Here is a 19,073-nt window from a genome sequence, read left to right as displayed (position 1 = left end):
AGGAGCAAAAGGGAAAAGAATGAAGAAAAGTGAAGAGAGACTGAGGGACTTATAGGACGTCATCAAGTGATACAACATACCCATTACAGGAATCCTGGGAGGGTGAGACAGAGGGGGAAGGTAGGCAGAGAGATTATTTGAAGAGATAATGGCTGAAAACTTCCAAATTGAATAAAGACATAAATACACAAATCCAAAAACCTGAAGCACTCCAAGTAAGATAAACACAAAGAGACCCATCCCCAAGACACGTTGGAATCAACCTGTGAAAAGCCAACACACAGAGAGATTCTTGAAAACAGACAGAGAAAAGTCATTCATCATGTATAAGGGATCCCTAAGGAGACTATTAGCAAATTTCTCAGCAGAAACCTTGCAGCCCAGAAGATAGTGAGATGATACATTTAAGAGCTGGAAGAAAAATTCGGTCAATTGAGAATGCTATACCAAACAATACTGTCCTTCAAAATGACAGAGAAAGTCAAAACACTCTGAGAAAGACAAGAGCTGACGGAGCTCAGTACCGCTAGCCCTGTTGTCCAAGGTAGGCTAAAGGGAGCCTGTCAAGTTGAAACTGAAGGACTCTAGACAGTAATTCAAAGGCATATGATAAGATAAAGTTCTCCAGTAAAGGTAAATATATGGACAAATAAAAACCTATGTTATTGTAATTTTTGTTCCTAACTCTATTTTTATTTTCTACAGAATATAAAGGACAAATGCATAAAATTTGATAATAAACCTATGTTAATGGGTACACAATATGGAAATATACAATTTGTGAAATCACTAACACAGAGAGGGAGGCAAAAGTGTAAAGGCCTAGAGATGTTTTCTTTTTTTACGCAGCTGCAGTTAAGCTGTTATCAATTTAAGATAGACTGGCATACTTTAAGATGTTATATGCAATCCCCATGGTGAGCACAAAGAAAATAGCTATCGAGTATACACACAGAAAAACAAGAAGAGAATCTAAATGCATAACTACAAAAACACCACTAAACACAAGGAAGGCAGTGATGGAGAACCTGAGGGACAAACAAACTATAAGAAATACAGAAAACAAGTCATAAAATGGAATAAGTAAGTGTTTCCCTACCAGTAAGTACTTTAAATGTAAATGCATGAAACTCCCCAGTCAACAGACACAGATTGGCAGAATGGATTGTTAAAAGAAATGATCCTACTATATGCTCTCTACCGGAGCCTCACTTGAGGTCTAAGGGTACACACGGGTGAAAGTGAAAGGACGGAAAAAGATTTTCGTGCAAATAGTAGCTAAAAGAGAGCAGGGATGGCTATACTAATATCACACAAAATAGAATTTAAATAAAAACTGTTAAAAGAGACAAAGAAGTACATTGTATAACGATAAAAGGGCGATGAACCAGAAAGATATAATAATTATGAACATATCGGCACCAAATATCAGAGCTCCAAAATAGATGAGGAAAACATCGACAGACTTGAAGGAAGACATAGTCAGCTCTACCATAATAGGAGACTTCAATACTCCACTTCCAATAATGGGTAGAACAACCAGACAGAAGACCAATGAGGAAATATAGGACTTGAACAACCCTACAGAACAATTGAACCTAACAAACACATACAGAGCACTGCACCCCAAAACAAAATAATGCACACTTTCTCTAGTGCACCTGGGTCGTTCTCCAGATGACACGTTAGTCCACAAAACAAGTATGAATAAATTTGAAGAGATGGAAATCATGCCAAGTATCTTTTACAATCACGATGGAGTGAAACTTGAAATCGGTAGCAGAAGGAAAGCTGGGAAATACACAGATATGTGGAAATTAAGCAACGTACACCTAAACAAGCGGTGGCTCAAAGAAGACAGCACGTGGGAAATTAGAAGCTTTCTTGAAAAAAATGAAAATTAGAACACAACTTACCAAAACTTAAGGGATGCAGCGAAAGCAGTCCTAAGAGGGAAATTTATAGCCATAAACACTTGCATTACAAATGAAGATAGGTCTGAATTCAACAACCTAATTTTACGCCACAAGGAACTAGGATGAGAATAATAAACCAGACCTAAAGCTCTCATAAGGAATGAAAAATAATGACCATGCAGACATAAATAAAATAGAGAATAGAAAAGCGTTAGAGAAAATCCATGAAACCAAGTGCTGTTTCTTTGAAAAGAGTTACAGAATTGACAAAACTTTTAGCTAGATTTACTTGGGGTTGGGGGGAATGGGGTAGCCGAAATCAGAAGGAATGAGGCGGATAGTACTGCCAATTTACAAAAATAAAAAGGATTAAAAGGGGTATATAAACAACTTCGACCAACTAGTTGGGTCTGTATGGTGATTCCCCTCCCAAATTAGGAATGGAATTACCGTAGGATCCAACAATTCTACTTCTAGGAAGGAAGGAAGACTGACTCAGTTCCACGGAAAATTGCCTTACCCTGTCAAGAAATTTGCTATGTATCAAAGGCAAAATTTTTATTAGGAGTATAGTTAGGGATTTAGCAATGATAGCGTATGCTTAGAATTGTCTAATGGTCTAATAACTACACATAGTTAATTGTTAGCCATCTCTAAAGATCTTGTTTAAAAAGGGGGTACTATACGATTTTTAAAAACTTCAGTTTGTAATTCAAATTTTTCACGTAAAGAAAACTTTAGTCCTAAATGGCCTCACTGGCTTCACTGGTGAACGGTATCAGACATTTAAAAGGAAAAACAAAAACGAAAAACAGTAACAGTCCTACAGAACTTTTCCAGAAAATACAGGAGGAACTCTTGCCGATCATTTTATGAGGGCAACATTACGTTTACACAAAAAAGTAGAAAAAGGCACTACAAGGAGGAAAAAGCCCTACAGGCCAATATCCCTGGTGACTATAGATGTAAAACTCCCTAGTGGAATTTTAGAAATCTGAATCCAATGATGCATGAAAATTATCATGTGCAACCAAGCAGAGTTCACCCTAGGAATGCAAGGCCGTTTTAACGTTAAAAAAAATGCATCGATGTATTTTGCCATATTAAGGGAAGGCAAGAAAAACAATGACAATCATCACAATGTATGACAGAAAAGACATTGGATAATATAAAACATCCATTCATGATTTAAAAAAACAAAAAACTAACTGCTTCCTTAAGAACGTAAGGGAAAGGAAGAATAAGCCAAGAGACGAGCCCGACAAAAAGAGGGGAAGAAAGAAGTTGAGTCAGAAAGGGAAATTTTCACTGAAGCGGATGTAACTATCAAGAGAAAGGAGATGGTTGAGAAGGCGGAAAGAAGAGAAAAGGTGGAAGAAACTTTCAGACTGCTCCCAGAAGGAATATGCTGAAAGGCCAACATGAGAAACAAGCAGCAGATAGAAAACGCAAACAAGAGGAACAAATGGAAACTGAGCGGCAGAATCAAGATGCAGGAAAGAAGCCAGAAGTTAAGGAAGTGGAAGAAGAAACAAGAAACATCAATGGATTCTCGACTTCCAAGGATACATGGCGAAATAAAGACTTCAATCTAAATTGACAACCTTGATGTGAAGAGATGTATCGAGGCCTTGGATGAACTTGTTTCACTTCAGGTCACAATGCAACAAGCTCAGAAATGATTACAACACTGGAAAAAAATGACAGCGACTCAACGTGACTCTGATTATTATGGGAAAGTCTGCAATGATGTGTGTATAACGGGTCTAAGAACGCGTTTTGGGTTGGTGAAGGAGATTCTGTAACCACACAAGTGCTGAATAAATCTCTTGCAGAACAAAGGCAGCGCGGGAAGCAAATAAAACCAAAGATCAAGAAAGGAAAGGGCCAGACAAGAAGCTGGAAAGGGAACAAACAGGTTCAAAGACTCTAAAAGGGGGATTGATCGCTCAAGAGGGCAATCAGCCACAACGTAATGAGACAGCACTGAAGAAAGGAAGGCGAGGCCGGCAGTAAGGAAAAGCCAGCCGTGAGGAGAGAGACTGAAGTGTCTCTGAAGGAGCTCTCCGCTAGATAACTAGGTTGACATGCCTGGGATGTAGACATATGGTGATGGAAGGAGAACTGACTCTGGGTGGTGAGCCCACAATGTGAGATATAGATGATGGATTACAGAATTGTACACCTGAAACCTATGTAACTTTACCAACCATTGTCAACCCAATCAAAAAAAAAATGCTTGAGAAGTTTCTAATGGTTTTGATTTGAGCTATTTAGACGTCTGAAAGTTTTAAATTTTTACAAGCATAGGTTTTGATGTTTAAAACTTGTTTTGAGGGAGCAAGTCCCTTTATCTTTGTTTAAAAGTAATTAAACATTGCTTAATTGTACTTGTGCAGTATTAACAGCTACGTTACACAGTGAGTGTGAGGGAAACTCCATTTAGGAAACGTTGAACCGCTGTTCCAGACATTGGTTGTAGTATACTTTCAGTTAGTGTGTGTGTGTGTGTTTGTGTGTGTGTGTGTGTGTGTGTTCATGCATAATCGACAGAAGAAACAAGTTACATTTCTAACACTGCTACTCGTTCGAGTATAAACCTTTCCTCTTTTCCCAAATACCGTGGGTTTTGTGCATAGGTTTTCACAAATCGTGGATTTACCAGACCATCTTTGGACTGTTTGTGGGTTTTGTGTGGTCTGCCAGCCATTTTGTATGACAACTAGAAACCCAACCGACATTGAACCGACAATTCTCCAAGGTACAAAACTCATGTGAACTTTTGAAGGTAATTTAACTTTGTGGCTGGGCATTCAGTGAAGTCACATGACTTTCCTGCAGAGAGCAGAAGGGGTGCCCATAGGAATGAGTCTGGCTTTAGGGTTCAGGCATCTAAGACCTTTACAGGCACTAGTAGCTGAAACTGAAAACTAAACAATGACAGTTTATTTTTGAGACACTTCTGAATGCTTTAAAAGCCACGCTCACTAGGGAGGTCACAAAGTAGTGTCTTATACATTGGAGAACAACCATGATGCCCATGCAGTAAAGAAAAGTAAATGCTATGTAAGGAAGCTGCTTGCCTATGCGAAAACACAGCTGTATCACAAGGGAGTTTTATTTCTGTGTCACGCACGTGACAGGATTGCAAAACGTGGGAACACTGGTTGCTGTGAGGCAGCAGACAACGTAAAGGAGTACTTTTTGGCAGTCTGTATATCCATGTATAGGACTAAATCAGGGTGAACCAAGGTCAGCACACAAAATTTAAGGGCCACTTAACAGAGCCACTTAGAGAGCATCTCTAAGATATTTGGATCAGCTCAGTTGGTGGTTTTAAAACCGTGTTTCCCTGAAAATAAGACCTAGCCGGACAACCAGCTCTAATGCGTCTTTTCGAGCAAAACTTAACATAAGACCCGGGCTTATTTTACTATAATGTGAGACCGGGTCTGTAATATAATGTAATATAATATAATAATATAATATATAATAATATAATATAATAAACACTGGGTCTTATACAATATAATGCAATATAAGATAAGACCGGGTCTTATATTAATTTTTGCTCCAGAAGATGCACTAGAACTGATTGTCCGGCTAGGTCTTCTTTTCGGGGAAAGTGTAGCTAAAAGACACTCCTCATGTTTTGAATCTATGAAGATGGGAAAAAGGCTTCTAATGCTTCACTGTTTGCACATGACATGCATTGTATGTTTTGACCTCTGGGATAATTGTTCTCATCCGCAGATGAAAAGTTTTAATCATTTCAACAACTGGAGTTTTGCTTTTGAGAGGTCTTACAGTGGAACCTAGGACCCACTGTTTAGAGGGAACTCTTGCTCTTATGTTTGGTCGTTAGCACAATTAAAATCTGGACAGATTTATTCTAGGTAAGCCATAAGTGTCAACATGTAAACTTGTTCCGATTAAAGAATTTCGGTTGGAAAAGAAGGAAAAGGACACAACTGAACATCCTCAGCCTCATAATGTGCTTCTACCAAAAACCCGCTGCTGGCATCATACTTCATGATGAAAGACTGAATGCTTCTCCCATAAGATTAGGAATATGGCAGTATCTCCACTCCCACCATATCTGGTCAATATTATACTCGGGGTCCTAGTTGACAAGGCAAGAAAAAGAAAAAGGCATGCAGAAGGAAAAGTAAGAAGTCAAAATCTGCCTTTATTTTCAAAAGGCATAATAGTCTACCCAGAAAAATTTAGTAGTGTAGGGAAAAAATAATCTCCCAGATCTAATAAGCAATTAAACAAGGTCACAGGAGAGAAAGCCAATATAGAAAAGTTCTTTTCTTTTTCCTGATTTTTTGGGGAGGTGAGAGGAGGTTTGTGTTTCTTTAATCTTTTTTTTTAAAGATCTTCATTAAAATATAGCTAACATAATATTGTATTAGTTTCAGGGTACACCATAGTTATTCCACATTTATGTACCCAAAGAAGTGAGCTCCATGGTAAGTCCAGCAACCACCTGACACCATACTATGCTATCACAATATTATTGACTATATTCCCCATGCTGTACATTACATCCCCATGACTTATTTGTTTTAGTTTAAGTTTTGTATTAGTTTCAGGTGTACAGCGCAGTGGTTAGGCATTTACATAATCTATGAACTGATCCCCCAATAGGCCCAGTACCCATCTGACACCCTACATGGTCTGTACAACATTATTCATTCTATTCCCCATACGGTATTTCACATCCCCGTGATTATTTTGTGACTACCAGTTTGTACTTTGTAATCCCTCCACCTTTTTCACCCTGCCCCCAACTCCCTGCCATCTAGCAACCATCAGTTTGTTCTCTGTATCTATGAGTCTATTAGAAAAGTTGTTTCTATTTCAATACACTGGGAACAAATAATTGGAGCTGGAGCTTTTTTTCAATGTCGCATACGATAGAAGTAAAGTAAATGAAATGGCTATGGAGAATTAACGTTGTATGTTCAAGACTTACACGCAGATAACTATAAAATACTGCTGAGAGAAATTAAAGAAGACTGAAACAAATGGAGATATACTTATTATGCTCATGGATCAGAAGAGTCCAAAAGGTTTAAGATGTCAATTCTCTAGTAATTTGTCTATAGGTTTACCGTAACCACGATTCAGATGAAAAGCTGCCACTCAAACTTATATGGAAATGCAAAGGACACAGAATAGCCAAAGCCGTTTGGAAAAGAACAAAGAAGGAGGACTCACGCTACCAAATTCCCTGCCTTCACAGAAAGGTATGGGAGCCAGGGCAGTGTGCTGTTACCATAATAATAGTCATACGGATCAATGGATGAAATAGAAAGCCCAGAAATAGACCTACACGTATATGGTAAGTTGGTTTGTGGCAAAGGTGCTAAGATAATGGAATTAACTAATCATTAACTAATGGTGCTGGAAACAAATGGATCCCCATACGGAACAGGAAACCACAAACAAACTTCAATACCTCACACTACATGCAAAAGTTAACTGAAATCATAGATCTAAGTGTACATTGCAAATCTGCTAGAGAACTTTTTCATTCAAGCAGTATAAATGACAAAGGAAAATGATCGATGATGGACCGTTATCAAAAACAAAAGGAACAACAGACTAACACAAAGGTTTGCCTCTCTGAGACCTGGCTTCAGTATCTCTGTGCAGCAGGCAGTTTCTCCACCCCTGTACTGGAACCTCATGACTGCCTTCGACTTCGACTTCACTCCTTGGACAGAAAGCTGGGTCCACTTATTTTCAATTGCAAAAACTCACCTTATTGTCTTGCATTTCTGCTTAAGCTCTCCCCTTTCTCCATTTCCTGGCAAACTTGTCTCTTTACTCAGTCCAGCCATGCCTCCTTTGGAAAATCAAGACGCTATTGCAACTCCCAAGGCTGGGTGGCCGCACCTCCTCAGGTCCTCTCATGGCCATGTAAAATTCCTTCCGTCTCTCTCTATTGTAATCATCCTTTTCTTGGCTTCTCTCCCACACAATGGCTTGAAGCAGCAACAGAGTCTCTTTCATTTCTCTAATCCCAGGCCATGGCCCAAGATAGGCTCCCAGAGAAGATCAGCTCTGTTTTATCACAGTTCTAGAAAAGACGCTTTCCTAAACGACACTATTATTTCAAAAGCCAAATAAAAGACGCTGAGGCCACCTACTTCCTCTTTCCTTTCCAGTACTGTTTGCAGGGAGCTCCCTTGGAGTCAGTGGGGCGGACCCTCCTAGTCCTGGGTGGTAAGCAGGGGGCATAAGTAGGCAGCTTCACTGGAAACCCGAGTGTCAAAGACGGAATTACAAATAGAAGGACTAAGCAGCAACAGGCTCTCGCTTCAGTTGTTCTGCTTCCGACTTAGCCCAGCACAGGCCTGTCCACTTTGTCCCTCACCTTTCCCAAGCCCTGTAGGCCCCAAACCACCTGTCCACTGTCTACCTGACTCTCACAGGTGTGGCATCACACATAACCCTCTGCCGTTGATGTGCACCATGGGTACCGTCACCCGGCTCACCCTTCTTGCTTTGATAACCCCTCTGGACCCATCCCTGTCTATGGCATACCCCCCAAATGACAACTCATCATCTGCCTGAATACCTCTGCTCTCTTGCTGTTCAGCAAGCAGACCCCTAGCTTGAGCCTGCTGGGAGGCTCAGAGGAAAGAAGGTAAAAAAAGAAAGAAAAAAGACAGAATGAAAACCACAGGAGAGGTGGGAGTAAGAGACACAGGAACAGAGAGGATGTCCCATACCAGAAATGTATCCACTGCTTGAACACAGTGCTCTCCGCCTTCAGCCTGCCAGATCAGATGTAGGAGGGAGGAAAGACAGGGGGGGACGCACGGGGGACGGGGGTGGGGGGGCTGAAGGGGCGTGGGTGGGACAGGCCCTCAGCCCCTTTGCATCCAGCAGAGTCAGAAGCATAGCTGGTGCCTTCAAGGAAGACTGTGGTCACTATGGGCACATGGCCCTCTCCCAGAAGCATGATTTTCAGCCCTTCTCTTCCACTTCCTGTGCTTTCTGCTTTGCCTGTTTTGGTGGGGGCGTTGGGGGGAGGGGGAGGCGAGGGTGTTACCACACCACTGAGCCGGATGAGTCCGTAGGCCTGTGCCTTGGGGCAGGCAGTGCTGCTTTTGTCTCATTCCTGTTGGGCTACAACTATGTTTGACGGAGAGCAACCGGTCTACTGGTTTCAAACGTTTCAAAAAGGGTGGCTGTTGGGCAGTGACTGAGCGACAGCCCTCGGGGCGGGGGAGGACAGTAGCAGCGAGGAGAGGGATGGGGAGGTTGGGTCAGAAGGAGAGAAGATGTTGCAAGGCCCGAGGCTTTCAGAGGCATTAGAGCCACTCACTGAGTTATAATCTGACCTCGGCGACCCCCACCCCACCCTTGGAAAAAAGAGTCGCTGCAGCACCTGACCTCGGCCACCACCTCAGGCCGCTTGCCTCACATTATGGCACCATGTCCCTTTGTAAGCTGCTCTGGCTGCTTATTGCAGTGAAATGACAGCAGGCAAGAGCTGAGCCTGGCGAGTGCTTCTCAGAGCTGGGCACAGCCTGGGCTTTTGTGGGACTGCTCTGACACTGGCCAAGGCTGGGCCAGGGGTTTCAGCCCCTGCAGTCCACACCCCCACGGCCTAATGGCGCCGTGTGCTTCCTCAGACTCTCCCGAGCCCACCAGGCCCCTGTACTTGCTGCGTTTGGCTCTGGGGAAACGTGGGGTGCAGGGGCTCTGAGAGACCCCCCCTTCTATTCCATTCCCCACTTTTCGAGCACTGTAACATTTCAAACCTTCAGAACAGCTGACAGCAGAGCACAGCGGCCACCACCCCTACTTAGCCACACTTTGCCATAAGCACTTCAGATCTCGCTGGACTTTTGAGTGAAACATCGTGGACGTATGTACAGCACCCCGAGCCCATACTCACTCGGCTCTTCCCTAAAGTGGTCCCCCTCCCTGCTGCCTGAACAATCCTAGGTCTCTGTGCAGCTTCAGAGCCGTCCTCCGCCCCTGCATGGGTGACCCCATGTCACCTTAGCAATGGTCCCCTGGTGCGTCCTGGTGAACACGAGGGATTCGACAACACTGAATCCCAACCCAGAAGGCAAAAGCAAGACCACCTCAGCAGCTTTTCCCGATATACCAGGACCTAGCCCTCTCTCGCTTACACACTTCTACACACTTGTTCTCTCCAGGTCTCCTTGGAGGCGCTGAGCTCTGCATCTGTTTTCCCAAGAGAGGCCAGGAGCACTCTGCTGGGTCCCAGTCCTGCTCAAGTGAAAGGACTGTTCCATTCACACAGGGGGCTGCTCCCTTGCTAGCTGCTCTCACAGCCCATGGGCTCGGTGACCAGGTTGGCTGGTGGGGATGGGGAAGAGGGCAGGGCCACGCAGACCCGACTGCTGGTGAGACGCATCCACTGGGCCTACTGCAAGCTGGCTGGGACCATCAGACCACACCGCACGGTCCACAGCAACCCATTAACCATTAGCTCCATCAAGTCAGCTGATACTGGCAGGGACTCACCACACTGAGGTGGGCACAGAGAGCAAGCGTGGTAGGCAGCCTTCCAAAATGGCTTCCACAGATGCCTGCGTCCTGGCACTCATTCCCCTGTATAATCCCTTCCCCCTGAGTGTGGGCCGCTTTGTAACTCGCTTCTAACCAGTAGCGTTTGGCAAGAGTGATGGCATGTCATTTCTGAAGTTAGGCTATGCCAAGACTGTGACTTCCACCTCGCTGGCATTCATTCTCTCTCTCTGGCTCTTCTTGCATTCTTGCTCTAATGGAGAGGGCGCTGGCAAGGAGCAGATGGCAGTGTCTGGCCAACAGCCACAGAGGACCTGAGGCCCTCAGTCCAATAACCCACGAGGACCTGGGTCCTGCCACTAGGCCTGTGAGCGAGCTTGCAAGTGGGTCCTCTCTCTGTCGAGCCTTCCCGTCAGACCGCAGTCCCTCAGCTGACACCTTGGTTGCAGCCTTGTGAGAAATGGGGAGCAGAGGATCCAGTTAGGTCATGCCCAGGGAAGTTGCTGACCCACCAGACCCTGAGATAATCGCTGGGTATCGTTTGAAGCCACCGTGTTTCGGGGGTCATTTGTCGTGCAGCGGTCAATAATAATGCAGACAGCAGGAATCTCTGGAGGCGGGGGGCGGGGGAGGGGGGACAGCGGCTGACTCGGGCTGGGAGGGCTTGTCAGGGACCAGGGTGTGCCCACCTGTTCGTCTGACCTGGGGTCTAGTCCCAGCTTTGTCACTGATCATCTGTGTCACCTCGGACTAATCACTCGACGTCTGTGGCTCAGTTTACTCTTCTGTCACCTTTGACTGATACTCAACTTGGAGGGCTGTTGGGAAGATAACTGTCAATTTATTGTAACTCACACGACAGAATGTCTGATATACATGAGGGCCCTCAGTACATGGCAGCCATGAGTTTTCACATGGTTTGTCTGGGACCCTGCATCCGCCTCGCAGGAGCTCCCCAGCGATCCAGGAGGGTTCCAGAAAAAAAGGAAAGAAAACCAGGCCATAGGATCTTCCTACCATTGTAGCACAAAAGCGTGTGTTCTCCAGGAAGGGAATCATATCAGAGCGGATACTTTTGTAGAACATTCTGGGGTGAGGGAGGCAGTCCCAGCTGGATGCAGTTCGGAAGCCCTATCTCTTACACAGAAGAACAAATACTCCCATTTTCCCCTCTCGCCCTCTCCCCTTCCCTTCCTCTCTTTTGGTTGCCTGTTTCCAAGATCCCAGCCCCACACTTCTGCATCTTGTCACTCACTTCACGCCTGCTAAATACCCAGCACTTCCTTGTGTGGTCCTTGTTTTATTCTAGGTACACTCGTATCACTGTTCTCATTTTGCACTGGTCTCTGGCTCCCCCTCCGCCTGCCCCCCTACACACGGCATCACACATTTTACCCTTACAGGAACACCACTGCTGCTCATTTGGATCCTGGCTATCCTGACCCACCTCCTTGCCATGATGACCCATTTGGACTCGTCCACCTCGCTCTTTGCCTAGGCCCTTTGTTTCTGGACCTTCTGAGCTCCAGTGGAAGGCATGTTTCATCTGTGACTTCTAGCGACACTGTCGTCACCTGACTGTGTCACTATAGCAGTACATTTTGTTTCTGTGGTACCTGGACCAAGTTCCTATACCTCTGTGGGCTTTCATTTCTCTATCTACTGAATGAAAGGTCTTCTTATGTGATCTCCAAATCCCTGTTCCTCTCACAGATTTATGATCTTATAGTTTAGATTATTGGTATACTCACAGTTACCTGCTATGCCATCCAGACCTCCTAGGTACACTGCTGCCCTTGGTGCTATTTCTCCCATGGATTTGCACTCGTTCCATCCCCTCAGACAGTGCCTGACAACACTGGACTCCCATTCTACCTAAAGTGGCCTCCTTCCATAGCCTAGAGCTACAAAACTTATAGGGTTAATAGAGTCTACCAGGCAGTTCTTTGGGGGCAGATGTCACTACCTTAAGTCCCATTGCAGATCAGAAACTTTAGACCAGGTCCTTGACACAACCTGGCAGATCCTAGAGGGCTGAAACTTGAAATTCAGTCTAGCTCCTGACTGAGCATCCTCACTCTAAACTTCTTTCCCTTTTTTTTTGAGCAATTTTATTGAGCTATCATTGACATATAAAAAGCTGTATGCACTTAATATACACAACTTGATGTGTTTATACATAAGTATTCACCCATAAAACCATCACCACCATTAAGGCCATAAGCATACCCATCATCTCTCAAAGATTCTTCCTGCCCCTTTAGTAATGTTGTCATTATTTTTTTTTAGTAAGATCACTTAACACAAGATCCACTCTGTTAGCAAATTTTAAGTATACAGTCAAGTATTGTTAGCAATAAGCACTATACTATGTAGAAGATCTCCAGAATTTATTTTTCTTATACAACTGAAACTTGGTACCCTTTAACCATCCCCATTCCTCTCCCAGTCCCAGGCAACCACCACTCTACTCTCTGCTTCTATGAATTGCACTATTTTAGATTCTCAAGTGAGATATTTTCTGTCTGTGTCTGGCTTATCTCATTTAACAAAATATCCTCTGGGTCTATCCTTGTTGTCACAGATAGCATGATTTCCTTCTTTTTAAAGCTGAATAATATTCCATTGCATACATGTACCACATCTTCTTTATCCATTCATCCATCAACATACAGTTAAGTTATTTCCATATCTTTGCTTTTGTGATTAATACTGCAATTGATGTAGGAGTACAGATATCTCTTTGAGATCCATATTTAAATTCCCTTAAATAAATATCCAGAAATGGAATTGCTAGATAATCTTGCAGCTCTGCTTATAAATTTTTAGGAACCTCCATACTACTTTCCATAATGATTGTAACAATTTTCATTCCCACCAACAATGTGTCATGCAGGGTACACTTTTCTCCAAATCTCTACCAGCATTTGTTATCTCTCTCTCTCTTTATAAAAAATAGCAGCCATCCTAACAGGTGTGAGGTGATATCACATAGTGACTTTGATTTCCATTTCACTGATGATTGCAATGTTGAGCACCTTTCCATACACCTGTAGGACTTTTGTGTGATTTCCTGGAGAAATGTCTCTTCAGGTCTTTTGCCCATTTTTCGATCAGATTGTTTGTTATTTTGCTATTGAGTTATATGAGTTCCTTATATATTTTGGATATTAACCCTTATTAGATATATGGTTTGAAAATATTTGTCCCATTCCATAGCTTATCTTTCCATTTTGTTCATTCTTTCCTTTGCTGTGCAGAAACTTTTAGTTAAGTGTAATACCACTTGTTTAATTTTGTTCCTGTTACCTGTGCTTTTGGTGTCATATCCAAAAATGCATTGCCAAGACCAATGTTAAGGTGCTTTTTCCTTAAACTCTTCTAAGAGTTTATGGTTTCGGCTCCTACATTTAAGTCTTTAATCAATTTTGGATTAATTTTTGTGTATGGTGTAAAGTAAGGGTCCAATTTCATCTTTTGCATGTAGATATCTAGTTTTCTCAACAACATTTATTGAAGAGGCTATCCTTTCCCAATTTTGTATTTTTGGCACCCTTATTGAAGATTAGTTGATCATATATGCATAGGTTTATTGCTGGGCTCTGTACAATGTCACACTGGTGTATACGAGTATGTATATATTTATGCTAGTAGCATACTGGCATGATTACTATATAGCTTTGTAATATAGTCAGGTGTTTTTTAATATGTCTTTTTTTCTTCCATTTTATTGAGATATAACTGATATACAACACTGTATAAGTTTAAGGAGTATGGCATAATGACTTGACATACATATATTTTGAAATGATTAACCCAATTTAGTTAATATCCATCACCTCATACAGTTCCAATTCTGTTTTTTTAAATCATGAAGTGTGATGCTCCAGCTTTGTTCTTTTTGCTCAAGATTGCTTTGTCTACCTAGTGACTTTTGTGGTTCCATATGAAATTTAGGATTGTTGTTTTTCTACTACTATGAAAAATATCATTGGAATTTTTATAGTTAATATATTGAATCTGTAATTGCTTTGGGTAGTATGGACATTTTAACAATATTAATTCTTCTAATACACGAAAATGGGATATCTTTCCATTTGTTTGTATCTTCTTCAATTTCTTTCATCAATGTCTTAGACTTTTCAGTGTACAAGTCTTTTACTTCCTTGGTTAAATTTATTCCTAAGAATTTTGTTCTTTTTGGTGCTATTGAAAAGGGGACTGTTTTCTTAATTTCCTTTTTGGATACTTCATTGTTAGGTTATAGAAATACAACTGATTTTTGTATGTTGATTTTGTATCCCAAAACTACTGAATTTATTAGTGCTACCAGTTTTTGATGAAGTCTTCAGTTTTTCTGTATATAATATCACATAATCTGCAAACAGAAATAGTTTTACTTCTTCCTTTCCAATTTTGATGTCTTTATTTAATTTTTTAAAATTTATTTATTTTATTTAAATTTATTGGGGTGACAATTGTTAGTGAAATTACATAGATTTCAGGTGTACAATTCTGTATTACATCATCTATAAATCCCATTGTGTGTTCATCACCCAGAGTCAGTTCTCCTTCCATCACCATATATTTGATCCCCCTTACCTCATCTCCCACCCCCACCCCCCTTACCCTCTGGTAACCACTAGTCTTTATTTCTTTTCTTGCCTAATTTCTATGGCTAGTACTTCCAGTATTATGTTGAATAGAAGTGGTGAGAATGGACATTCTTCTTGTACCTGATCTCTGAGGTAAAGCTTTCAGATTTTCACTACTGAATATAGTGTTAACTGTGGAATTATCATATATGGCCTTTATAATGTAAGGTACACTTCTTCTATACGTAATTTGTTGAGAATTTTTATCATAAAAGTATGCTGAATTTTTTTCAAATGCTTTTTCTGCATCTATTGAGATGATCATATGATTTTTATCCTTTATTCTGTTAATGTGCTGTGTCACATTTACTGATTTATATATGTTGATCCATCCTTGCATCCAGGGACAAATCCCACTTGATCATGAAATATGATTCTTTTAATGTTGAATTTAGTTTGCTAATATTTTGTTGAGGAGTTTTGCATCTATGTTCATCAGGGATATTGGCCTACAATTTTTTTCTCAAAGTGTCCTTATCTGGCTTTGGTATGAGAGTAATGCTGGCCTCACAAAATGAGTTTGGGAGTGTTCCTTCCTCTTCAATATTTTAGAGAGTTTAAGGAGGATTGGTGTTAACTCTTCTTTAAATGTTTGGTAGAATTCACCAGTGAAACCATCCAGTCCTGGCCTTTTCTCTGTTGGTGGTATTTATTACTGATTCAATCTCCTTGTTATTGTTCTCTTCAGATTTTATATTTCTTCATTATTCTGCATTGCTAGGTTGTAGGTTTCTAAGAATTTATCCATTTCTTCTAGGCTGTCCAATTTATTGGCATATAGTTGTTCACACTAGTCTCTTATGATCCTTTGTACTTCTGTGTATCAGTCATAATGCCTCCTCTTTCATTTATAGTTTTGAGTACTCTTTTTTATTGTTTAGCAAAGAGTTTTTCAATTTGTTTCTCATTTCAAAAATCAAGTCTTAGTTTCATTGATTTTTTCTATTGTTTTTCTAGTCTCTATTTCATTTATTTCTGCTATGATCTTTAATATTTCCTCCTTCTGCTAACTTTGGGCTTAATTTGTTTACTTTTTCTAGTTTCTTGAGGTGTAAAGTTCAGTCATTTAAGATCTTTCTTTTTTTCTTAATGTAGGCATTTATTGCTATAAACTTCCCTCTTAGAACTGTTTTATTGCTGCATCCCATAAATTTTAGTGTGTTGTGATTCCATTTTCATTTGTCTCAAGGTTTTTTGTGTTTTTTCTTTCTTTTGATTTCCTCTTTGACCCATTGGTTGTTCAGTATTGTGATAATTTACACATATTTGTGAATTTTCCAATTTTCTTCCTGTTACTGATTTCTAGTTTCAGATCATTGTGTTCAGAAAAGATAATTGATAGAATTTTGATATTCTTAAATTTGTTAACATTTGTTTTGTGCCCAAACATATCATCTATCCTAGAGAATGTTCCATGTGCACTTGAGAAGAATGTGTATTCTATTGCTATTGGATGGAATGTTCTGTACATGTGTTTTAGACAATTTGATCCATACTGTTGTTCAAGTGCGCTGTTTCCTTATTAGTATTCTGTCTGGATGATCTTTTCATTGTTTAAAGGAGGGCGTTGAAATTTGCAATTGTTATATTCTCTTGAGTAATGGACCCCTTATCTTATATAAAGACTTTCTTTGTCTCTTGTGACAAATTTTTACAGCTTTGTCTGCTATAAGTATAGCCAACCCTGCCCTCTTTTGGTTACCATTTGCATAGAATTTTTTTTTCATCCCTTCACTTTCAACCTGTGTATGCTCTTACAGCTAAAGTGAGTCTCTTGTGGGCAGCATATTGGAGGGTGGATCTTGTCTTTTTAAAAATCCATTCACCAACTCTGTCTTTTTTTTGGAGGGTTTATTTCTTCCAATTTAATGTAATTATTCATAGGTAAAGACTCACTATTGCCATTTTGTCAATTGTTGTCTGACTGTTTTGTATTTCCTTTCTTCCACTTTTGCTGTCGCCCTCCATGTTTTGTTGATTTTTTTTGTATGCTTGATTATTTTCTCTTTATCTTTTATGGTCTACTAGAATGTTTTTCTTTCTTATGTGTATCTAGTAGAGGTTTTTTTTTTTTCATATGGGTATCATGAGGCTTACATATAACATCTTATAGTTACAGTTATAGGTTTAAAATAGACCTATAAAGAAGGTCTTTATATAAGATAAAGCGTCCATTACTCAAGAGAATATAACAATTGCAAATTTCAACACCCTACTTTAAACTGATATTAACTTCAATTACATACAAAAACTCTATACTTTTACTTTTATGCTATTGGTGTCACACTTTACATCTTTTTATATTACATATCCATTAACAAATAATTATAGCTATCAGTTATTTTTAATACTTTTTCTTTTAACTTCTATATTAGAGTTAAAAGTGATTTACACTCCATTACAGTGTTAGAGTATTCTTATTTAACTGTATACTTACCTTTACCAGTGAATTTTATACTTTCATATGTTTTCATGTTGTTATTTAGCATCTTTCATTTCAACTTGAAGAACTCCCTTCAGCATTTCTTATAAAGCAAGTCTATTGGTAATGAACTTTTTCAGCTTTTGTTTTTCTGGGAATGTCTTTATCTCTCCTTCATTTCTGAAGGACAGCTTGGCTGGATATAGCATTCTTGGTTACAGATTTTTCTTTCAGCACTGAACATATCCTCCTCCTCTCCTGCCCTGCAACATTTCTGCTGAGAAATCAATCAACTGACAGTCTTATGGAGGTTCCTGTGTATATGATGAGTCACTTTTCTCCTGCTGCCTTTAAAATGCTTTCTTTGTCTTAGCTCTTGACAATTTAATTATAATGTGTCTTGTTGAAGACTTCTTCATGTTCAGTTTATTTGGGGTTCTTTGTACATCATGGATTTAGATGTTCATTTCCCTCCTAGATTTAAGAAATTATCTTTCATATTTCTTTAAATAATCTTTCTGCTCCTTTCTTTTTTTCTTCTTCCAAGAATCCCACGATATATATATATATGTTTTGTTTTTTATTTTCAGGGAGGGGAGGGTATTCCGTAACTCTCATAAGCTATCTTCACTTTTAAAAATTCTTTTTCCTCCTGTTCTTCTGACTTGGTAATATCAAATGAGCTGTCTTTCAGCTCACTGATTCTCCCTTCTGATTTGTCAAGTCTGATACTAAAGTTCTCTATCAAATTTTTTCAGTTCAGTGTGTGTCGTTCAGCTGCAGAATTTTTTTGTTTGCTTCTTTTTCATGGTTTCTATCTCTTTGCTGAAATTATAATTTTATTTATGTATGTTTTCCTGATTCTATTTAGTTGTATATCTGTGTGCTCTTGTAGCTCAGTGAGCTTCTTTAAGACAATTAAAGAAAATGTGAGATATATATAGATATATACACATGATAGGATACTATATATTAGATTGGTGCAAAAGTAATTGCGGTTTTACAATTATTTTTAATCTTTTAAACCACAATTACTTTTGCACCAACCAAATATAATGGAATACTATATATAACATAACACTGTACTTATATAATGGAATACTACTAAGCCATAAAAAGAATGAAATATTGCCATTTGCAACACATGGTTATACTTTGAGGGTATTATGCTAAGTGGAATAAGTTAGACAGAAAAAGACAAATACCACATGATATCACTTATACGTGAAATCTAAAAAACAAAACAAATGAAACAAAACATAACCCAAACTCATAGATACAGAGAATAGATGGGTGGTTGCCAGAGGAGAGGGGGTTAGGGGTGGAGGTAAAATGGGTGAAGTGGATTAAGAAGTAAAAACTTCCGGTTATAAAATAAATAAGGGGAATGTAATGACAGTATGGGGAATATAGTCAATAATTTTTTATTACTTCGTAACGTGACAGATGGTAGCTAGGCTTATTGTGTGACCATTTCGCAATATAAACAAGTTTCAAATCACTGTGTTGTACACTTAAAACTAACGTAATATTGTATGTCAATTATACCTCAGTGAA

The 19,073-nt window shown here is 40.1% G+C and overlaps 1 pseudogene; it reads left to right on the top strand.

The window, feature by feature from the left end:
• Nucleotides 1-3,306: 3,306 nt before the first annotated feature.
• LOC141569595 (PC4 and SFRS1-interacting protein pseudogene) lies at nucleotides 3,307-3,993 on the top strand (annotated as a pseudogene).
• Nucleotides 3,994-19,073: the final 15,080 nt, after the last annotated feature.

Source organism: Rhinolophus sinicus, chromosome X (genome assembly GCF_036562045.2).
Source record: "Rhinolophus sinicus isolate RSC01 chromosome X, ASM3656204v1, whole genome shotgun sequence".
Lineage (NCBI taxonomy): Eukaryota > Metazoa > Chordata > Mammalia > Chiroptera > Rhinolophidae > Rhinolophus > Rhinolophus sinicus.
This window is presented reverse-complemented; position numbering and strand designations above follow the sequence as displayed.